This window comes from Podarcis cretensis (genome assembly GCF_951804945.1).
Source record: "Podarcis cretensis genome assembly, chromosome: 1".
In the NCBI taxonomy this organism is placed as follows: Eukaryota; Metazoa; Chordata; class Lepidosauria; order Squamata; family Lacertidae; genus Podarcis; species Podarcis cretensis.
Window position 1 is genome coordinate 87082647 of NC_137170.1, and position 22243 is coordinate 87104889.

The window sequence follows — 22243 nt, forward strand, 5'->3', positions numbered from 1 at the left end:
GGCCCCAAAGGTTCTCTAGGCACCAGGAACGTGTGGTTTCCTGTCTACGGGTGCCGCATAGAGATTGGGGGCTGAAGAGGAAGCGCACGCAGCATCCATGAAAGCAGCCGTGGAAATCAGAAGCCTTGCCTGCTAAGTGAGAGTGCTGAGCCGGAGTCACACAAGTGCCCGTTGCCAAGGGAGACGGCCCAGGGAGACGGGGACACTAGCAGAAGTTTCAACTTCTGTAAGTGGCAATGTCAGAGCAGGGGCACGGCCTGGACATCAGCTCCCTCAGCAAAGTCAGTGTCCAGCAGAGATGGAGCTCCTAGCTGTCAGAGCTTTTTCCAACTGTCCCATATGCATCTCCCCCCCCCCCTCTCTCTTTCTCTCTCTCTCTCTCACACACACACACAAAAATCATATTCATCAAATGCCCTTTGTTGCAGTCCATGGATCTCCACAGTTTCAGTCTTCCTCTCCCCCTCCTCCTGAAGTCCCCCCTCTCTCCTCCTTCCCAGCTGCAACTCCCCTCCCCTCCTCCAGAATGTACACCAGCATGCATACCAACATCCTCCACCTGTTTGCTCCATGAGGGAAACACAGCGCAGATACCAGCATCCTATTGCTGTTGGCTTGGGATATTAGATCCGTTTGGATTCAGCAATTTCAATTCATTTCAAGCCTGATTTTGCAGCAATTTTCTGACCCAGTGGGATAGGATTTCACTTCTGATACCTCCTTCCCTCCCTCTCACTTGCCTTCCCCCTCCCTTTCCCTCCTCGTCCTGAGCCCCTTCCCAGACAACTTGAATTTCATCTTGCCCCTGCATACTGCATGCCTCTTACACTTGTGGCACAACAGCCTCTCATCCATGGGCCCCTGCTGCTTTTAATCAGCTGCCAGACCAAACAGCCTACTTCAGACCCTCAGATTGGCTCAGCTCCTGCCTTTGCCTTGGATCTCCAGGCCTACTGTTCTCTTCTACCAGCAGCAGCTGTCTTGTAGGGTCACCCACTTCATCATTTCTCTCAGTCTACTCTCTGGCCTTTGCCATTTCTTAGGGATGCCACTGTAGCCATGTCTGACTACAGCATACAGGACATGTTTCTCTGCTGCTTGTTCCTGGTTTCAGTTAACTTGTGCCAGTGGTTGCAGCTCCACTGCAGACGAATTTGCTCCACTGAGCCATTTGTAACATGGCTGCTGCTACAGAGAGTGCTTCCTATTGCTTGATCTGGAGCTGACTGCTCTGCACTGGTGAGCCCCTGGCAGGCAGGTCCCCAAACAAGGCAAGAGTGGCTCAACACCAATAGGAAGGGTGTCACTCTTGCACTGGTCACTGGTTCATACTGCTTGGTTCTGAAAGGCCAGGCATGTGCAAGGTTTGGAAGCCAGGCTAGGTTTTCTGTTAGAAGCATTGGATGTGATTAAGAGGCAGAGGGAACAGACTTGTCATTTGGGGTCTAAAGCAAGCCTTTCCTAAAACAAGCTTGTATGAGCATAGTCACAATTTAAGATTGTGGCTCCCAGAGCTGTTTTCAAAAAAGACTCCATCCCTCCAGTATGCCTCCTGATCCCTGATTTACCCATAACACTGTGTCCATTGCTGGCACCAGAGAACCCAACCAGATGGCACCCATGCCCTACTATTAAATATTCTCCTCTCCCCCACCCCAAACCCCAAACCCCCGCATTGGCAAAGATCTGAACTAGGAGCCTTTACCATGCCTATCATCCTGCCACCAGGACAGAAGACATCCCATTGAGATTCATGAACCAGAAATCCCTGCAGTGCGGGAAACTCTTTGTGCATGAAGTGTGGAAGAAAAGTGATTGAGACAGCATGGAAAGGTTGGGAGTAATGAGAGGGTGGAATGGGACTAATTCTGCAGAAGCAATGACTGAGAGCATAATATTGTAGTGGCTGAGAGGATAAATATGTGAGATGGAGCGTTCCTGGTTCAGATTTCACCTCAGTGGGAGAACTTGGGAAAATCACTCAAGTTTCAACCCTAACTTGCCACCATTTGCAATATGGGGAGAGAAAAGAGTTGAATTAGATGAGTGTTATCTGTTTTTGGAAGAGTTATTAAAAAACAACTGTGGGAGAACACAATCAGTATAGGCACCGTGGTACATGGGGTTTAACCTTCCTATCTTACATATGAGCTCCACCACAAGAAATAACACATGATTTGGCAATCTCACCCCCCTAGCAAATAGTAAGGCGTTAGAAGTCTTCCACCTACCTGAGAGTAAGCATGTTTACGATCTGCCTGGCTTGTTTAGCTGCATGCTAGGTGTGGGCAGAAGGTAGATCAGGATCTAATGGAAGGTCTCCGAGAGATTGGCAAGGGTATCTGAATCCCAACTGTTTAAAATCAGCAGCTGCAAAACGACACCCACCCCACCCGCCCCCCGGTTAGAAAATTTTGTATGCTGGTGAAGGTGTTCCAGGAATGGCTTTCTGTACGGAAAGACTGTGAACTCAGTTCAGTTCTTCACTGCAAATTCCTGGGCTTAGAACTCTTTTAATTCTTTGAGTATATCTTTTGCACCTGGTTCTGGTTAATCGATCCTGGAGTTATAGTTAAAAGAAAAAAAAGAGATCTCCTATGCCTGACGTTCCAATGCTGGTGGCATTGTGTCATAGAGAACAGCAACTCTGAGAGGACAGCTGGAAAATGGGGTATTAGGAAGTGAAGGGACTGGTGTTCAGTCCATTTGGAGTCAAGGGTGTGTTTTTTTAGAACTGATGGTGTACAAAATAAATGGTTAAATGAGGACCTGTGGTGTTGATCAAAGCTTCTCCCTGCTCCCTTTCAGAGCCTCCTCACCTGTTTGAGGGGGGGATTTTTTCCATCCTCATGCACACCAGATTGTCAAAGAGACTATTCAGGTATCTGTATCAGCTGGCCTTCTTTCCTCTCTCTGTAGCCATTCACTCACCCCTTCCTCCCATTAAAAACCCTGCAGTCCGATGACATAAAGGACTCTTGTTCCATGGCGTTTTGGTTCAACTTCTGCTGGGCAGAGAGGCTGTGGCTGGATAGGATGGCAGACCCTGCCTAATTTTCTGAACTATGTTACTATGGAGCCCAAGTCACACTCTTTTTACATAAATTTTGCATGAAATTTATTTTAGGGCTTGTTAACAATTTTACTGGCTTTTGTGCCTGAGCAACAGGACCACTGCCTAGCCTTGGATGAAAGCCTGGGGCAATTGTCTCTTAATCCCAAGAAATTTGTACCCCAATGATATAACGCTAATTAATCCTCCCTAGCCATCCTGCTGAGTTGCACACAATTAATTTAATTTGATTCAAAGATACATTCTTGGCAAAAGCAAGTATACATGCATTTAGGAAGCAGGGCACTTAGGAAGCATGGCTGAAGCTGAGTAAAGATTCAACTTGTTTTGGATGCTAGTCCTGAGCAACAACAAAAAAGTGCCCCTAAGAATGGGCAGGGTGCCTTCCATAGTACATTTCTGGAACCTTTTTCAGAACAAGTGTGGTGATGTCATCAAATGAGTGAGGTGATAACAACTATTTCAAGTTTGTGACAAATCAGCATAAAGGACTCATCCACACTTTGCTTTTCCCGTGCCTAAAAATCATGAGTCCAAGAGGTTTGCCACTTGTTCCATGCTTTCAAGGCAGGTTTTCTGAGCAGTTTTCTGTTTGCTCCACTTCTTTACCACTGAATCGGAGCAAATGTCAATCCCCAGAAAACCTGATTGACGTTTGCTTTGACTCAGCGGTAAAGAGCAGGTTTCCTTGGGAGAAAGTGGCGGGACAAGCAGAAGCGTGGATGAACCCTTGGAGAATGAAGCAGAGTTGGAGACTTCTTTCCTCTCCTTTGATGGAGTTCTTACTTCAAGCTAGCAGTTTAAATGGCAACAGTTCTTTCCAAGATCGTTTGCATTTCCATTTAAAAGTTCAAGATTGCCTTTCAGCTCGATGATGGTCTTTTGATACAGCTCAATGTATTTAACAGGTTGAACCTATGCAAATAAAAAGCAAAGTACATCTTACTCCTTGGAAACTATGCATAGCCGTCATGCTCATCCTAAGGAATTGGATATTATGCTATGTACTGATGTTCTCTGGTGTATGCATCTGTGTGAACTGATCAATATACCTGCCTGCATCTCTCTTTGGGGGCTGTTGTGATGAGCTCCTGCACTTGAAACATTTAGCATTACACTATGGAACTCTTCCCCTCATGACTAAGAAAGTAGATCTGAGACAGCTGCGGTGCACATGGCAATGGGAGGCAGGGCTTCCCTGGTCAGAAAGCATGGTTTCCTGGCTCCTTGGAACACCAACCTCTCTTCTTCAAAGAACTAGACCTTGTTTCTTATGTGCTTGCCAAGGTAGGGGGATAAGGAAGAAATCAAGATTCTGCAGCTAGGGTCTGAATCTCTTTGGTCTACCCTTCATCACTGTTTACACAGAACGGTGCCAGCTCTCTTTCTTCTCCTGAGACCAGTTTTCTTTGTCATTCTTTGCTTGAGGAATTCACATGCAGCAGCTCCCTTCTACATCTCTTGGCTTATCAGTTAGCCCTCCTCTTTGTTTTCTAGGAGAAATCATAGCACATTTGATGGCAGTGTGCTAAAGAGAAGCTACTGGCCCACAAAGCATGTTGTTAATGGCTAAAATGCGGATGAGCTTGACACAGAGGCAGCAAATCTGAGAACAGGTGAGGTCCCTACAGACTGGCGGCTGGCAAATGTTGTCCCCATCTTCAAAAAGGGGAAAAAGGAAGACCCAGATAACTACTGACCAGAGAGCTTGACATCAATACCAGGGAAGGTCTTAGAACAGATAATTCAACAGGTGGTCTATGAGCATTTAGAAAAGGATGCTGTGATTACTAATACCCAGCATGGGTTTCTCAAAAATAAGTCATGCCAGACCAATCTGATTTCTTTTCTTTTTTTTCTTTTTTTTTGGATGAAATTACAAACTTGGTGGATCATGGAAATGCTGTGGACATAGTGTATCTTGATTTCAGAAAGGCTTTTGACAAAGTCCCCCGTGATATTCCTATGAGGAAGCTGGTAAAATGTGGGTTGAAAGAGGTAACTGTTAGGTGGATTTGTAGCTGGTTGACTGACCAAACCCAAAGAGTACTCATTAATGATTCCTCACCATCCTGGAAAAAAGTGACAAGTGGGGTGCCGCAAGGTTGTGTCCTGGGCCCGTTGTTGTTTAACGTCTTTATAACTGACTTGAATGAAGGAATTGAGGGGATGCTAATCAAATATGCAGATGAAACCAAACTGGGAGGTGTAGCTAATGCCACAGAAGACAGAATCAGAATTCGCAATGACCTTAACAGATTGGAGAACTGGGTACAAGCTAACAAAATGAATTTCAACAGGGACAAATGTAATGTACTGCACTTAGGCAGGAAGAATCAGATGCACAAATATAGGGTGGGGGACATCTGGCTTACTAGCAGTAGACGTGAAAAGGATTTAGGGGTCTTGGTGGACCACAAGCTTAACATGAGACAACAGTGTGATTCAGCAGCAAAAAAAGCTAATGCTATTCTAGGCTGCATCAACAGATCAAGGCAAGTAATAGTACCACTCTATTCTGCCTTAGTCAGACCACACTTGGAAAACTGTCCAATTCTGGGCACCACAATTTAAGAAGGATGTTGACAAGCTGGAATATGTGCAAAGGAGGGCAACCAATAAAGGGTCTGGAAACTAAGCTTTATGAGGAGCGCTTAAAGGAGCTGGGTATGTTTAGCCTGAAAAAGAGGAGACATTCGGAAAAACTTTCTGACAGTAAGAGCTGTTCAGCAGTGGAACAGACTCCCACGAGAGGTGGTGGACTCTCCTTCCTTAGAGGTTTTTAAGCAGAGGTTGGATGGCCAAGACTTGGCACCAGCCCTGCACCTTCATATCTAAGGTCAGGATTTCAGAAATTTAGCTAAGTCTCACTTTCCTCTTTGAAGAGATGGTGCTTCTCATTGGCATCTGGTTGGCCCATGAGAGAACAGGAAGCTGGACTAGATGCACAACTGCCTAGTCCAGCAGGGCTTTCTTTATGGGCCCCAAGCCTTATGGGGAAATGTGCAGCGATAAAGGAGGGAGATAATCTTGGGTAATGTTGTTGTTTTTAACCCATTTGTTTACAATAGGGCTATGGTTTTAAGACTTCCGGCCCATTTTAGAAAGCAAAGAGAGAGCCAAGCAATGTCTTCCTAACACAATTTTGATAGGTGGGATCATAGTCATTTGCTATAGAGCTGTACCCTAATATTCATACAATTACCCTACTTCTTCCCCCCTACCCCACTCCACAGGGACAGCAGGGGCAAATTCAGACAGAGAAGCATCTTGGAGAAAGAAAATGTGCAGAAGCACAAAGGCAGCCACCAACACTTTCCTCACCAAGATCAGGAACAGCAACTGAGCCTGGCACATTGCAGGAGCTTCTGCTCCCAGTAAGAAAAGAACAATGCCCTCCTTAGCTGAGGAGAATGATTTCTGCACAGAGGGGAACAGGAATTTATTGGGACTCTCAACAAAGCCTTTGACAAATGTCTCTCCTCGGCAGAGTCTGTGAAGAGAATGGAGCCATCTAGAGATGAGAAGCAGAGGCTTGTCATGGATCACAAACTGGCACTGAGGCAGAAAAGTGAGGAGGGATAAACACAGGGATAAATGGTCCATTTTCAGCCTGGCAGAAGGATGCCAGCAGAGCCCACTCTAGGCCAGGTTTGCTCCAGTATCTAAAAAGGCAGCAGTGGGAGGGGGGAGCAGAGACGGAAGAGCAGCAGAAAGGGGGGGCTGTGTATTTGTGAGGTAAAATGATCCATAAGAGAGATGGGAAAAGTCACAGGAGAAGATTCAGATGGAATAGCTAGTGGTATGCTCAAAAAAGTGTGGCTCCAGAGGGGATTGGTTGCTGGCTCTCAGGTAACAGGATAGGGTAACCTGCTCCTGCCTAGCAAGGAGCAGCAGTAGATGAAGAATCAAACTGGGAAACCAATTAAAGTGCAAGGAACAAGCAGCAGTGATCAGGATAGCTCACAGGGGCGGGAAAAGAGTTTGACAGGAAGTGCCTTAAAGAGCACCAGATAAGGGTTTTGATCATGGTCATCTCTGAACAGCTACCTGGAGAAAAGCTACTCAAGAGAAAAGAAGATGCTCCGTTTCCCTGAACAGAACTGACATCAAGACAAGGTGCTCATGATCCAGTGGGTGGGACACCCTTCAAGCAATTAGCAACCTTGTGAATTGTTTTTTAAAGGAGTAAATAGCAGGTGTGTCCCCCTGATCCAAATCTGAATATGGGGTAGGGGGGTGGGGGGAGAGAGATAACCGTTTGCTCCGCTCTGCAGTCCCAATCCAAATCCTGCTATTTACTCCAAAAGAGCTATTCACAAAAGTGCTAATTGCATGAATGGTATCACATCTAGACTAGAGGGGCAGCAATGAACTAACAGCATTAATGGCTTGCAGGGGGTGCGCGTGGCGCTAGCCTGCCTTTCAGCTTTGCATACAAATATTGCATACTATAACTCATGTGTTTTATGGCCTCAGGGCCCCATTGCCATGTAGAAATGTATCTACTAACACTTTATTTCTTTTCTATAATACACTTATAAGCTGCTTACTATTTTTTTTTTTAAATCTTGCAGTAGTGTACAACATAAAGCCGACAGACAATATCGTTAAAACAAAGATACAACAAAATCCAGTAAAGCAGTAGTCATTGTGTATACAAACAAATAGAAATGGGAATCCTGAGAATTCAAACAAATAAAAGAGGGTCCCATCCCATGGGTCAGGGGAAGCCTGGGCAAAAAGATATGTCTTTACAATACAAACCATGTGTGAAGTGGGTCTTCCTTTTCCATGAAAGCTTTGGCCATAACTACATTCTTTCTGATCTAGGAGGACTGGAGGGGGTGGGCTGGTATGACACATGAGTAAAGAAAAAAAAAACTTCTTTTCCCCCTTGGAGGGGGGGAGCGTTGCACAAGATGCTACTGTTTGGAGTCTCCAGAGATGCACACCAGCTTCTCCTAGCCTGCTCTGTTCAAAAGGTCACAATTATATTGGTGCTGCTGCTGCAGCCCTAAATTGGATGGTTGCATGGGGGGAAGAGGGGAAAAAAGGACCGATTCCCTCCAGCTAAGGCATATAACGGGACAGGGGCTGGGGGGGTCGGCGCGGCGCGGAAAAGACCAGCCTGCAGGGGTCTAGTCACTTCCCTGGACAGCTAAGAACAGGAGTCTCTCCCCACCCACCCCCTGCACGTCCCCGCTCCGGGGCTAAGATCGGCCCTCAAAGGGTTAACAAGCAATTTCTTCTCTTGACAGCTCTGAAAATGTTCGCTATCAAGCGGGAGAATGAGAGGGGAGAGCGCTGCGGAGATAAAACGCCAGCCGCGCTGGCACCGCCTGCTTAATCCCAGCATTTAATCTGCTGGGGCAGAGCTGGCTGCCTTATCGCACCGTCCTTCTGCTGCCTCCATCTCATTACCGCTCCCAGGACCGCGCCGGCCGCGCGCGCGAGCAAGTGTATAAAACTAAACTCGGCTAAGACCTGCCTGGGGCAGCGGACGCCTGCCAGGCCAAAGCAGCGCCCTCGGCACGCTTATCGCTGGCACAGGCGCTTCGTGCTGGGGAGGGACACACACACACGCACAAATATTGCATGCCTCTATTTAGCAAAGAAACACACACACACTTTATGCCTACATCTAAGCCAGAGACGCCCGAGTTCTCCCGTTTGCTGTGGAAGGGAAAAGCACAAGCACCCCTTATGCTTACTGGTGGTGCAGAAAACACACGGGTGCTCCTATCCACCCAACTCAAGAGGGCGGTGTGGGTTGTGTGAATGGGGCTGGGCTGACTTCTCTCGCAAGAAACATTTACAAGAATATTTTCACAACTGTAAGGACTAGTACCTTGCCTAAAATAAAAACAAAAATCCTGAGCCCCAGTTCTGCTTTTCTAAGCAGTGGTTACAGCATTAGGGAATATACACAGCCCAACCTCATCACGCAGTCATGGTATGTTATATATACAGTGGTACCTCGGGTTACATACACTTCAGGTTACAGACACTGCTAACCCAGAAATAGTACCTCGGGTTAAGAACTTTGCTTCAGGATGAGAACAGAAATCGCACAATGGTGGCGCGGCGGCAGTGGGAGGTCCCATTAGCTAAAGTGGTACCTCAGGTTAAGAACAGTTTCAGGTTAAGAACGGACCTCCAGAACAAATTAAGTACTTAACCCGAGGTACCACTGTACTCTGAGGCTGTCTTTGTGCCTGTCCCAACAAATGCATGAGCTAGGTTTTGTGACATAAACGACTTGACTTCTGTACTCTCTGCCTCATGTTACACCAAACATGATCATCTGCATACACTGGGAATTTGGGACTTCTTCCCTCTCAGCTGCCCCCCCCCCCATGTAGTAGTTTGTAGACCCGCCCCCCCCCCCCCCGAGTTTGCCCAGCCTCTCTCTGCCATCACACAAAAAAGAAAGCGAGTCCATCGCTTTACCCTTTGTTAAGAGATTCAGACATTGCAAGATACAAGTCAGTAACCTGCAACAGCCTTACTTCTTGTGCATTTGGAACCAGGTCTTTCTGGGGGCTTGCTGTGGAGCAGGGACTTGCCTTTGTCTTTTTTGTGTCTTTGTAGCTTTCCTAAACTAATTTTTCCACTGTCCCATCCCCCTGCTAATAGCCTGGCTGCATCGCAGATTTAAGGAAGAGGGAAGACCTAGACAAAAGGCCTCATCTCCTATCGCACTTCTGGGCGCTGGTAGAGAATCCATCTCCTACCCAGCCGTGGTGTTATCTGCAAAATCCTTCACGGTGACATTGTGCAGATGCAAGACTTGTGTTCCAGGGTGTGCGGAGCAGGGCCTATCTCTCCGGGAGAGGATGTGCTTCTGCTGATAAGATTTATTGTCACACCAGCTCCCAGATGATGGTGCCAGAATTTCCATGCCTGGTTAACAGCACAGGCAGCTCTCAGAGTCGGCTCGGCAGGAAACATCGGAAAAAGCGGCTTTTCGCAGGGGACCCAGGGGCACGTCATGGGCCCTGGTGGCTTGGAAATTAAAGCCAGCTGGGCAGCCATACAGAAGAATCTCGAGAATGGTTTGGGAAGTGGAAGAAAATCCTGCATGGCAAGAGGTTGACCTGGCAGGGCTGCTTCACATACTAGGTTTCAACAAGCATGTGTAGTGGTAGTGCAGAAGATGAATATGGTTTTTAAAATAATCTGTACATGTACCAGGGGACTGGCCACTGGCCAGGGTCCCCCTGGTGTGCATACATGACTTTTTAAAAATATCAAGCATCTCAGAAAGGAAGGCAAGAGATGTCTTGGGTATGGGTGTCATAGTTCAGCAGTAAATCATATGCTGTTCATGACGAAAATCCACTTACATCCCCTATTCCTTCCTCCAGTTCAAGGGAACTGGAAATTTCCCATGTAGTTCAGAGGGCTTCCCTGTTCTTGCCCCATCTATCTTCCTCTGCAAGTACCAAGGGCAGTGGGGGTGGGTGGGAGAATGGTTCACCATCACTTTCTACCACCAGAATCAGAAGGGAGTGAGCTTCACACTGCAACTAGCCTGAAATTATGGGACATGGGGCAATCAAAATCCCTAGCAAGTGATCATGAGTTTGTAACTCCTGCTTTTGTGTCTAAAATCCAGAATCCTTTCCCTCCAAGGTGTTGTCACCTCACCATGGTCAAGGGTATAAAGCAAGGATAGGGAACCTCCATGGCACTCCAGATGTTGTTAGACTCCAACTCCCATCAGCCCCAGCCAGCATTCCCAGTGGCCAGGAATGGTGGGGATTGTAGTCCAAAAAATCATCTGGAGGGTTGATTGTCTCCCCACACCTGCCATAAAGTGTGCATACAGGGAGCTCAGTTGAGATGGACATGCAGCCAACTAGGGAACACAACTAGGGAAGTACCAGCAGGGTTAGGACAGGCAAGGCAGCCCTGTGAGTGCTCCCTATCTGGCCAAGTTGGTCCCCTTCTGGACCTATCAAGGGATGTGCCTGCCTGAATTGTAGCTGCAGAATTGGCACACATGCAATGGGGTGAATGAATTGGTGAGAGCACAGGGTGAAGCAAATTGCTGTGTTGGGAGTCAAGACTGCCAAGTGCATTTGGGGGCAATGGGGTGAAGGATCAGCAGGACACTCTGAGTGGGGCCCTCCCTTGCACAGTTCATAATCTCCATTCCTCTTCACTGTTCCACGCTGTTTCGATATTGGTAACCCACTCACCAAGTGGTATGAGGTTTTATACTATGGTTTACTTTGGTCTTCTGAATTAAGGAAACTGTTGTTGTTGGTGTTTTGTTGTTGTTGTTTCTTCATGCCACACATTGTAATGCCATGGTAAACAGTGGGGACTTTATCAAGCACTGAGGTTTTCCCACGTTTGTTGTTGTTGTTTAGTTGTTTAGTCATGTCCGACTCTTCGTGACCCCAGGGACCAGAGCACGCCAGGCACTCCTGTCTTCATGTGGTAAATGTCTGCATTCACCCCATGGCCATGTACAGCCCTGGCCTGAGTCTTTAATTATCCTTTTGATGCCCCTGTTTCTCATCTGCAGTGCTCTTCTGTTTTTCATTTGCTTGCAACCATAGTGTCTTAAGCAGGGGGGAGGGGGGAGCAGGACGCCCTGGGTGTCACCACTGGGGGGGGTGACAATGGCGAGTGGCACTCACTGTGGGGCCTGCAGTGTGCCCGAGCCACGCGTCTCTCCTGGGGGTGACGTGGTGGCTTGGGCGCCCACAGGCTCCGCGCTGCCCCAAATGGTCCACCTGCCGCCTCCCCCTCAGCTGTAGGGTGGCTGAGTGGGAGGAGGCAGGCAGACTCTTCAGAGGCCCTGCGGAGTGTCCTGCCCTGGCTCGCACCATGGGGCACAGGGCACGGCGCCGCCCCACGCTGGTCTTAAGGACTGCTACTTTGCTGTGTGCCATAATTATCATTACTACTGAAGGGACCCCCTCAGATCTGCTAAGGAAGTGATTCAGGAAGAAGCATCAGGAACACCAGACAAAAATGATGGCCACGGTAATCTACTATGGATGGCAGAATGGGCTCAGGACCAGCTCCTCACTTGCATATCACCAGCTACTCCTCCCAATCTTACAGCTCACATCAGTAGGAATGGTTACATCACTTCATTTCCAGTTCTATGCCACTTTTGCACAGGATCATTCATAAGCCTGTTCTGCCCCATTTCTGCATTAATCTGCAAACTTTCTTAAATACAAAATCCACACCAACCCCCCCATAATTAAATATACATTTTAAAACTTTATTTGAATGCTTTTTCTCATAAGATACAGAATTATAAATCTGTTTTCTCTCAAAGTATGCATTTTCAAATGTATTTCACCCTAAAATCTTTACTATTTATTTATTTATATTTATTAAATGGTTATCCCACCCTTCGCTCTCCCAGTGGGTGGCAAACACTTCAGGGATTAAACAATGCAATTAAAAATAAAATAAACATATTTACAACAATTAAAAACAAGTAGGCTTTTTGAGCTGAGAACTACACCATAAAATTCAAAGAGCGAACTCTGCAGGATAACTATGTGTTCAGATCTTCATGATAGCCTAGGAGAAGGCGGATCAGGTCAGCTCACACCAGAATTCAGAGAGAACAAATCCCTCGAGCATCTCTACCCACCCAGTTCACTCACACCCTCATACCACTCTCCCATACACAGCTCTCCATAAATTAAATTTGACTCTATTATTTATTTATTTATTTATTTATTTATTTATTTATTGTTTCTATATAGTTGGGTGCCTGCCTTTCATTGTATCCCTCGTTTCAGGTGTTTTCTCTCCAATCACAGCTCATTTGTGCAGCACAAACAAAATCACCCTGTTGCATTCCAAAATAATTAACATGAAATTAACTATCCACACCTCCTGACTCCATGCAAATCATTACTGTGGATTAAACCCCCCCCCCCAGTTTGCCCAGACACACAATACAGAAAGGGGGGGGGGTCCCTGCATGGCTAGTGATCACAGGGGTGGACGAGTTAAATGGTAGGGCAAGCAACCCTTACCAAGTGTTTTTGAGTGAACGTCCTTTTATGGCTTCTGTTCCTTATTCCAGAGCCCAGCGGCTGAAAGGCATGTTCCCCTTCATTTCATAAGGAAAGCAAGGAAGGGAGTGGGGAGAGGCAAGCCAAGAAGATACAGGGTTGGCCCTACCAGAGTGAGGCAGCTGCCATAAGCAGGCAGCAGATTTTGCGGTGTTATGAAAAGGCAGCAATGTGATAATGATGCTGCTGATACCTTTTCTGCCAGGTAGAGGGAAATTCCCTTTTGCGATTTTCTGTCTCAGGAATCAAACTACCGTACTTTTCTGTGTATAAGACTAGGGTTTTTTTTACTTTAAAATAAGGTTAAAAATCAGGGGGGGGGAACCTTATACACAGATAGTGCATGTGCCTATTTCCTAATTTTGGGGTCCCCAAAAGTAGGGGTTGTCTTATACATGGGGGCGTCTTATACACGGAAAAATATGGTACCTTGCCCAGCCTTTGATGGCATGGGGTGAGGGGAGGCACCATTTGCTGCTCTGCTACAGGAAGCAAAATGTCTTGGCAGGCTGGACCTTAGAGCATCAGAAAAAAACTGAGAGATGATATGCATGTCTCTGTGTGAGAAGGATGCCCAGAGAAGGGACAGCCAGGGTGTCGGCAATGGTGGGACTGATGAGCACATTAACATTGGGGGTGGGGTGTGGGGTAGAGAGATGTGAAAGAAAACAAGGCTCTGCTGCATCTTTAATACTTGTGTATAGAACAGGGGATTTGGGCAGGTTTTGCTTGCCCTGCTGAAATCCTCTCTTCCACGCAGGAGAACCTAGCCCACCATACAAGAATCTTTCTCCACTCTTTCCTCTCTCTGTATCTCTCTCTCAGATACGACATCTCTCTTCCTCTCTCCCCCTGTCCCTGTGGTTCGATTCCGGGGGTTTGTAGTTTCTGCCAAGGAGAATTTGACACCAACACATTAGAGAGGAGAGAAAAACAAACAGGGCGAGACCTTCCCACTCCTTTGCCTCTCATCCTTCCCCCTGCAGCCGAGGCGGTGGGAGGGAGGGAGGGCACAGCCTGGCAGCCTCATCAGAAGCTGCAAGTGAAGTAGGGTGAGCTACAAGCCCAGCTCGTTAATAATGGAACCCTTTTAAGGGAGATTATGCCAACTTCACGGCTTTGATCTTTGATTGCCAATTTGCATCTTTAAAGAGTTGGGACTGCTCCAGCCCTGGGCCTGGCCCTTTGTGGTTCTCTCTTGGCTGATGGGTTTGTTCTTGATGCCTAAGCAGGCAGCTAACGGCTGATTAAAACCCTTTCGGCGGTGCTTAAATCAATGAAACAGACATGATAGGACCCGGCATTCCAAGGCAACAGTGACTCCCACAGAAGCGCCTGCAAGCCTAGCTTGGGCAAGCTCTAGGGCAGCTGGCAACCTCATAGCCAGGAGAATGTGAGCAGGGCCAGCCCTACCATAAGGCAAAGAGAGATGGCAGCTGAAGCAGCTGATTCTGGGTGCTCTGAAATGACGACAAATGGCAAGCTATTATTGTTGTTGGATTTTTACTGCCAGGGAGGGGGAAAGGCACTTGTGGGATCATTTGCTTCAGGTTCAAAAATGACTTGGTCAATATTGGATATTATGCACCTGATCTTGCGGGTGTGGGGAGGGCTCCGCCTCAGGCAGCAAAATGCCTTGGGCCAGCCCAGAATGTGAATGTGGATTCAGGCTCTACTTTAAATATCGTGGTGCAGGTGACGGGGTGACTGAGCAGTCAAATCTGTATAAAGCAGCCATTGTCACACACTCAAGACTGTTGTTTGCTACTTTATTGTTCAACCTGCTTTGGGAAGCTCTAAAACTGTGTTTAGTCATGAGCTATCTATTGAGTGAAGCAATTAAAATGCAGTTTTCTGGAGCATTCACCACTGACCTTGCCATTCCAACTGTTCACCACACTAAAATAGTTTTGCAATTCAACCATGTGTGCCTTTAATTGAGGGTGGTACTACAGCAAAAAACTGAATATGGAAGTGATCCTCTAGGTCAACCTCCTTAATAGCAGTGAGATCTCCTATCCAAACTAGCCTGTTAAGAACGGGTGACAACTTTTCTGCCAGGATTGTCCATGAATACCACTGCAATGAGGCTTAGCTTGTTTCCATCAAGGAACTCGCATCCCCCTGAGTGCTGCTCATCTTTGGCTAAGGCCAGGATACAATTCATTTTGCAAGGTGTATGTGTGTGTGTGTTTTTGCTAGCTGATTCACACTTGCAAAGTTTCCTTTTTCTGGAAGTTCTGCAAAGTTTGAAGAATACTGAAACTATTAAATATTATGAATCGTTTTAGATTTGTTTTGTGCTCTTCATTTGTATTAATGCAAACTGTATTTTTAAACATTAAAATAACAACAACAACAACAACAACAACAATAACCATTTAAAAATGGTTTTGACCATCCCTAAAGATAGATCAGCCACAGGTAGAACAAGAGGGGTGAGGCAGAGCAAATACTACCTGAAAAATACCCCCCCATGCACATACACATACACCTTGCATTGCATTGGCCCTATTTTGTGCTCCCCGCCCCACACTCTCCTGCCCTATTTCCAGCGCTGAAGTAAGGATATAAACATTTATTTATCCTATCATTTTATTTATATTCCACTCTTCAGAAAGTGCAAGAGTGGTGTGCATGAAGCTGTTTCCCCTTCAGGCACTGATCAAGTCCCCAACCCACATCAACAGAGTATATACCATCCAATAATAAACAAAACAGAATGTGAACACCCACCACTTCCATTGTCTTTGAAGAAAGATCCATCAGACCCAGAGGAGTCCCCTCCCATTGCTGTTGGTACAGGGCACAAATCTCCCCCTTTGCTGTGTCACAATTTACCCAACCTCCCCATTTTAAAAGCCAATTACCCTATAGCACCTCTCCACCATAACCAAGATGCCACCTACATTTTCACTCTTGGAGAAGGGATAGCAACAACAGAGACCCTTACTGGTCATTTGAATGTTGCATCTGGTCTATAATGCCTTTGGAAATTCATGAAAACTGACTGCTGTTTTCAAACCAGGAAAATAGAAGTGGTAGATGGTAATAGGTCTACGTGTGCCCTATAATGTAGGGGGGGCACCCACATATTGTACTGGAGCTGCTGGCATTGAGCAGAGGGAGTGAGGAGGGTAGGCAGAGTGACTTGGATGAGTCTGAAGAGATCAAACATTCAGAGATACCCATCAGCAAACTTTGCTCTGGAATAATCTCCCTTTGGCTAATATTTGCCAAGAGCTGTGGATGAACTGCTAGGAATGTATTTGAATTGCCACCTCAGTGATATAATAATTGACTGCGTTGAGGACAGGGAAAAGGAAGGCTGGAGAGCTGAGGGGCAGAATAAACCCTGGTCTCCACCAAAGGGCAGGTGCCCAAAGTGGGCATTCATCCAAACCACCCCTTTCCCTAGCCTAGAAATTGGTTAAGGGAACAAGGATATTGGGCATATCTACTGTCACCAATGAAGAGTTAAGAATCAGAAACAAAATGAATTTCAATAGAGACAAACGTAAGGTTCTAACAGTAAGGTAGAAATAACCAGATGCACAAATAAATACAAGATGGGGGACACCTGGATTGCCAGTAGCGCATGTGAAAAGGATCTAGGGGGTCTTAGCAGACCACAAGCTTAATATGAGTCAACAGTGTGATGCAGCAGCAAAAAACCATAATGCTATTCTAGGCTGCATCAACAGAAGCATAGTGTTCAAATCAAAAGAAGTAAAAGTATCACTCTATTCCGCCTTGGTCAGCTCACACCTGGAGTACTTTGTCCAGTCTGGGCACCACCATTTAAGAAGGATATTGGCAGGCTGGAGTGTGCACAGAGGAAAGTGACCAAGATGATAAATGGTCTGTAAACCAAGCCTTATGAGAAACAGTTGAGAGTGTTGGGTATGTTTAGCCTGGAGAAGAGGTGATATGATGGCTACTTTGCTGAAGGGCTGTCACATGGAAGATGGAGCAAGCTTGTTTTCTCCTACAGAGGATAAGACTCAAGCCAACAGATTTAAATTACAAGAAAGGAGATTCCAGGCAAACACCAGAACTTTCTGACAGTGAGAGTTGTTTGACAGTGGAATGGGCCACCTTGGAAGGTGGTAGACTCTCTTTCACTGGAGGTTTTTAAGCAAAGGTTGGATAGCCATCTGCCAGGGATTCTTTAGCTGTGATTTCTGCATTGCAGGGGTATAGATGACCCTTGGGGTACCTTCCAACTCTACAAACTTATGTTTCTATTACTATGGTGAGCCCTGCCTCACACAATTTCTTTGGCACCCCAGAATGAACTATTGTCCTTAGGTCCTAACACGCTGCATGCTACAATTTGTCTCCTTAGACCAAGGAAGGGGAAACCTGTGGCCCTCCAGATGTTGCTAGACTCCAGTTCCCATCAGTCCCTGTCAGAAAGGTCAAGGGTCAGGGATTGTGTAAACTGTGGTCCAAGAACATCCGGAGGCCCCCAGGCTTCTCATTCCTGACTTAAGCTCTAGGCTGCTTTGGTTGCTTGCATATCCACTTCCCTTACCCTGTTGCCTGATTCTAGCTTCAGGCTTTGTCCTTCCTTCACTGCCTGTTGTCACTGAGCCACTGAAGCACATTGATTCCTAGACAGCAAATGGAGAGGGAAGATCCTTTCATCATTTGCTGAATGTGTTTCACTGCTATAAGCACTGCCCTAGGCAGCCACCTATATGTAATCGTAGGACCAGCTCTTAGATGCGTTTAGGAGCATTCTGAAAGGCATCCACAACAAAATCACTTTAAAGGGCTCCACTCATCTCACCAATGTTGTCTAGAACAAATGTGAGGAACATGTGGTCCTCCAGATGTTACTGTGCTACAACACCCACCACCCCTGAACACTGGCCATGCTCGGCGTTGGAGTCCATCAGCAGCTGGAGGGCCCCTTTTTCCTCTCCTTTCCTGCATAATAAAATGTTGTTTGGACTGAAGTTGCAATGGTGATTACCATAGCTGTGTGGACGACACATATGTAAGTGCATAATGCTTAAGCACTGGCTGTTCCCAGACACATACATAATCCATGTTGCAGTGGAAAGGTCAATGTGCGCACAGCAATCATGTTTGCCCCCTCATACGGACAGCTGCCCTAAGATCCCTAGGTTCTGGAATGCCATTTGCAGGCTGATGCAGGCAGAAGGGATGTAATATACTTCAGACATGCTGCTTTCCAAGTTACACCCACTGACAAAGGTTCATACCGTCTTCCTTGGAGATTGAGGCCTGCTCAAAATGTACTAGCTGGCTTTAGTACAACCAATTAAAAATGTGTGTTTGCACCATGAATTCCAGTTATGAGGGCTTTTAGTCACACGTCTTCTATTTTGCATATTATTTGCAAATTGTGGATATGTGGATTCTCTCTCTCTCTCTCTCTCTCTCTCTCTCTCTCTCTCACACACACACACACACACACACACACAATTCTGGCAAATGTGTACTTGCTATATTTGTGCCTAAGTGAAGGGGTCATTTGCACCACTTCTAAACACACTAACCCCTTCCACTCAACCATGATGGTACACATACACACTCACCTTTCTGAGCACAATCACATGATTGACTTGAGTAGTGTGTGTCAGTGTCTCTGTGTGTGTGTTAGGATGGGGTTTGTGCAGAAGCAGCTGGGCCCGTTATCAGGCCAGAGTTAATTAAGGCCATGTCAGGCGATAAGAGAACAGGATGTCGGAGCAGGAACTAGGCAAGCAGGGGGGGAAGGGGGGCTCTGGGCTGAGGGAGGAGGCAATGGTGCCGAGCTGAGCTCTCCTAGGGAAACATCCTTGCAACGCTCAGTGCTGAGAGATACGATCGGCACCAGCAGCACCAGAGTGATGGAGAGTCTCCCAGACAACAGAGCAAGTGCACGGCCTTGCTGCTGTCAGGGCCAGCGCGGAGCACAATGTACATCACTGAGGGGTCACAGACAAGCATAAAACTATCCAGTGGGAAATGGGGAAGAGGGAGGGTTAGGAAGACAGGACCTTTGTTTCTGCCCCAGGCGCACCTACATCTCATGGGAAACAGCCCCTCATCTGCGGTTCTGCTCCTATTTTAAGCACTGCTCAGGAGAAAGTGGGCCTTTTGCCATGTGAATCTGTGGTCCTCCAACTTGGGCAAGGGGAGAAGAGATACACTGAACTTTCTCCAGTTTCCCCTTACTTCTCTCCATGCCTAGCACTGGTAAGGGGTTAGCACATAGCTTTGGTCCTATCTAGAGAGATGGCCCTACCCACAAACTGTCCCCGCAAGGCTGTAAGCAGATGACCCCCAACTTTATCTCTCTGCATGTGAACAGCTGCCTCGGTCCAGGCCTTAACCTCCAACTGCCTCTCTGATATTTCTGCCTGGATGATTCATTGTCATCTCAAACTCAATATTCCCAAGAGAGAATGTCCTATATAACAACTATTTGCATTACTAGTGCACATGAAAACAATGCACAGAAAATGGGACAATAAAACAATAAAATTTATCATAAAACTGTGCATTACCTTAAAATGTCTGCTGGAACAAGAAAGTCTTAGCCATGCTCCTGAAGTTCAGCAAGGAGGATGCCTGTCTACTCTCAGTTAGGAGTGAGCTCTACTGGTTTGGGCCCACTACATGGCCTCTGAGTTAGCCTTTCCACAGAGGTGCTCTTGATCATTTTGGATGGCCCTTTCTACTCTATTATAATTAGTTTATAAAGGTTGCAAAAACATAACATGCATTCCTGCACACAGATAAGCAGTGCATATATGTATGCAGACATGTAGCAACACTGCACAAACACCCCACAAGAGCCTCAGATTTTATTTCAATAAGCAAGGAAGCTTCTAGCCCATATAACAGTGGAGATAAGTTTGAAAGTGTGTGCGTATTGCCTAGTGACATTTCAGGAGCCAAAAGGGACGGAGCAAGACCTTCATTATTTGGGACGCGGGTGGCGCTGTGGTGTAAACCACTGAGCCTTGGGCTTGCTGATTGGAAGGTCGGCGGATCGAATCCTTGCGACGGGGTGAGCTCCTGCTGTTCGGTCCCAGCTCCTGCGAACCTAGCAGTTCGAAAGCACGTCAAAGTGCAAGTAGATAAATAGGAACCGCTCCGATGGGAAGGTAAACAGCGTTTCCATGCGCTGTTCTGGTTTCGCCAGAAGTGGCTTAGTCATGCTGGCCACATGACCTGGAAAAACTGTCTGTGGACAAACGCCAGCTCCCTCGGCCAGTAAAGTGAGATGAGCGCCACAACCCCAGAGTCGTTCGCAGCTGGATTTAACTGTCAGGGGTCCTTTACCTTTACCTTTTTAAGATCTTCATTTGACAAAGGGATCATCTGCCATATTACTTGCCCTCCTGCACAGCCAGCAGAAAAAGAATTATTCCAAAGAAACAGCTATGATTTGTCTTAATTTGTATAATGCCCCAAACCCCTGCCAGGTTGTGATCCCAATCTCACCCTAGCTTGCAGCCCCTGTGGGTTCTGGGTACTGCATGGACATGATCTCCCCATGCCACTGTGGACAGACCTGTCTGCTTAGTGGCGATGCTGGATAGATAGTTAAGGCCAAAGATTGGGCTCTTTTGGAGTGTTCCTCCACCCACATCCTCATTCCCCCCGCCCTCAGTCTCCAAGGGCAGTGGAGCCTCTGCAGAGTCCAATCAGCATTTTGCTGGAGAGACAGAAAATACAAAAGAGTCTTTGCAAATAATTAGTGAGTGTAATTGTAGCTGATCTTTGATTAATGAAGAGGGATTCTCGCCGCCTTAGGAGTCCCAGACGCAGTGCACAAGTGTGTGTGTGTGTGGGGGGGAGATGGGGGGAGCAAGAGGCCGCCACATGCAGCCTTAATTGTTCTGTTTGGAGATTATTTATCACCCTTGCGCTCCCTGCACAACAGAGCTGGCTATTAGTAGCTCCCAGGCTGTGGACAGACAGGCAAATGGGGAGGAAGGGTGGAGGGGAGAGAGCAGGAAGTCAGGGGCCATGGTGGGGCACAGCCACCGCAAAGCTGCTGTCACAGCAGGGATGCTTCCTTTGCTGAGGCTACTTTGACAGCATCCGTGGCCTGGAGAGCCTAGGATGGAGAGGGGATAATGAGCAGTTGCATCAATCAGGGCCCCATTCACATCACTTTGCTGCCACCCCTCTCCCAAGGGCACTGGCAGCTGCTGAGATGGGCCTACCTTCAGTCACAGGGGTCACAAGCCAATACTTAGCTTGAGGCCGGTGGACGTTCTTCCCATACACCTCTCTGCAGTCCCTCTGCATCACATGCCACCCCATTCCAATGCAATGGGACTGGGAAAGAAGTGCTGAGCTCACTCCGCCTGTCTCCCAGACATAAGCTTAGCCCTAGAAGCTAGTTAGGATTGTAAATCAAGGCTTCTTCATCACACACCTAGTCACTTCTTTGAAGACAAGTAGGATTAGCCAAAGTATCCCAACAGCTGATAGATGGAGCTCCTCTTTCCATGTCAGAATACCTATCCGCATTCCCACCTATCTGGCACTGACCCCCACCACTTGTCCACACTTGCATGTCCTGGATATGGGAAACAGAAAAGCTGGAGCTAGGGTTACCATATTTTGACAAGCAAAAAAGAGGACCCGTTGGCCAACTTCTACTTTTAACTATGGATTGCTATGACTACCCATGAAAAAGAGGGCGTGTCCTGGGGAGGAAAGGACATATGGCAACCCTAATTCCACTATCTATCCCCTTCCCTTGTCAATCCCTGAAAAGAAAAAGCTGAGCTAAACTTCCCTAATTGTGCAAGACAAAAAGCCACTAAAAGTGCCTTCATTGGCATGCTTGGTAGGGACGTGGGAGAGGGCCTTCTCGGTGGCTACTCCCAGGTTTTGGAACTCCCTTCCTAGAGAAACTAGACTGGCTCCCTCCTTGTTGACCTTCTGCTGGGAAGTGAAGACTTTTTTTATTCCAGCAGGCTTGGAGAACTGATTGCTTTTAAGGAAAGGACTCCTAATAGTGTGCTACAGTATTTGGCTGGGGTCTCCCCCCCCCCATCTGCTTCTTAGTAAATAGTGTTTTTTTAATGTTGTTTTGGTTTCAAAGATAGTTTAATTGTTTTTTAACAAG

At 46.9% G+C, this 22243-nt stretch overlaps 1 protein-coding gene and 1 long non-coding RNA gene across 7 annotated transcripts in view; both read right to left on the bottom strand.

The window, feature by feature from the left end:
• Positions 1-22243, bottom strand: part of ASIC4 (acid sensing ion channel subunit family member 4) — a 208438-nt gene that overhangs the window by 50954 nt on the left and 135241 nt on the right. The window lies entirely within an intron of this gene.
• Positions 13809-20806, bottom strand: LOC307199498. The gene is made up of 2 exons (XR_013831988.1): positions 20672-20806; positions 13809-14022 (listed from the first exon to the last, which is right to left on the bottom strand). It is a non-coding gene; the product is annotated as an uncharacterized lncRNA (long non-coding RNA).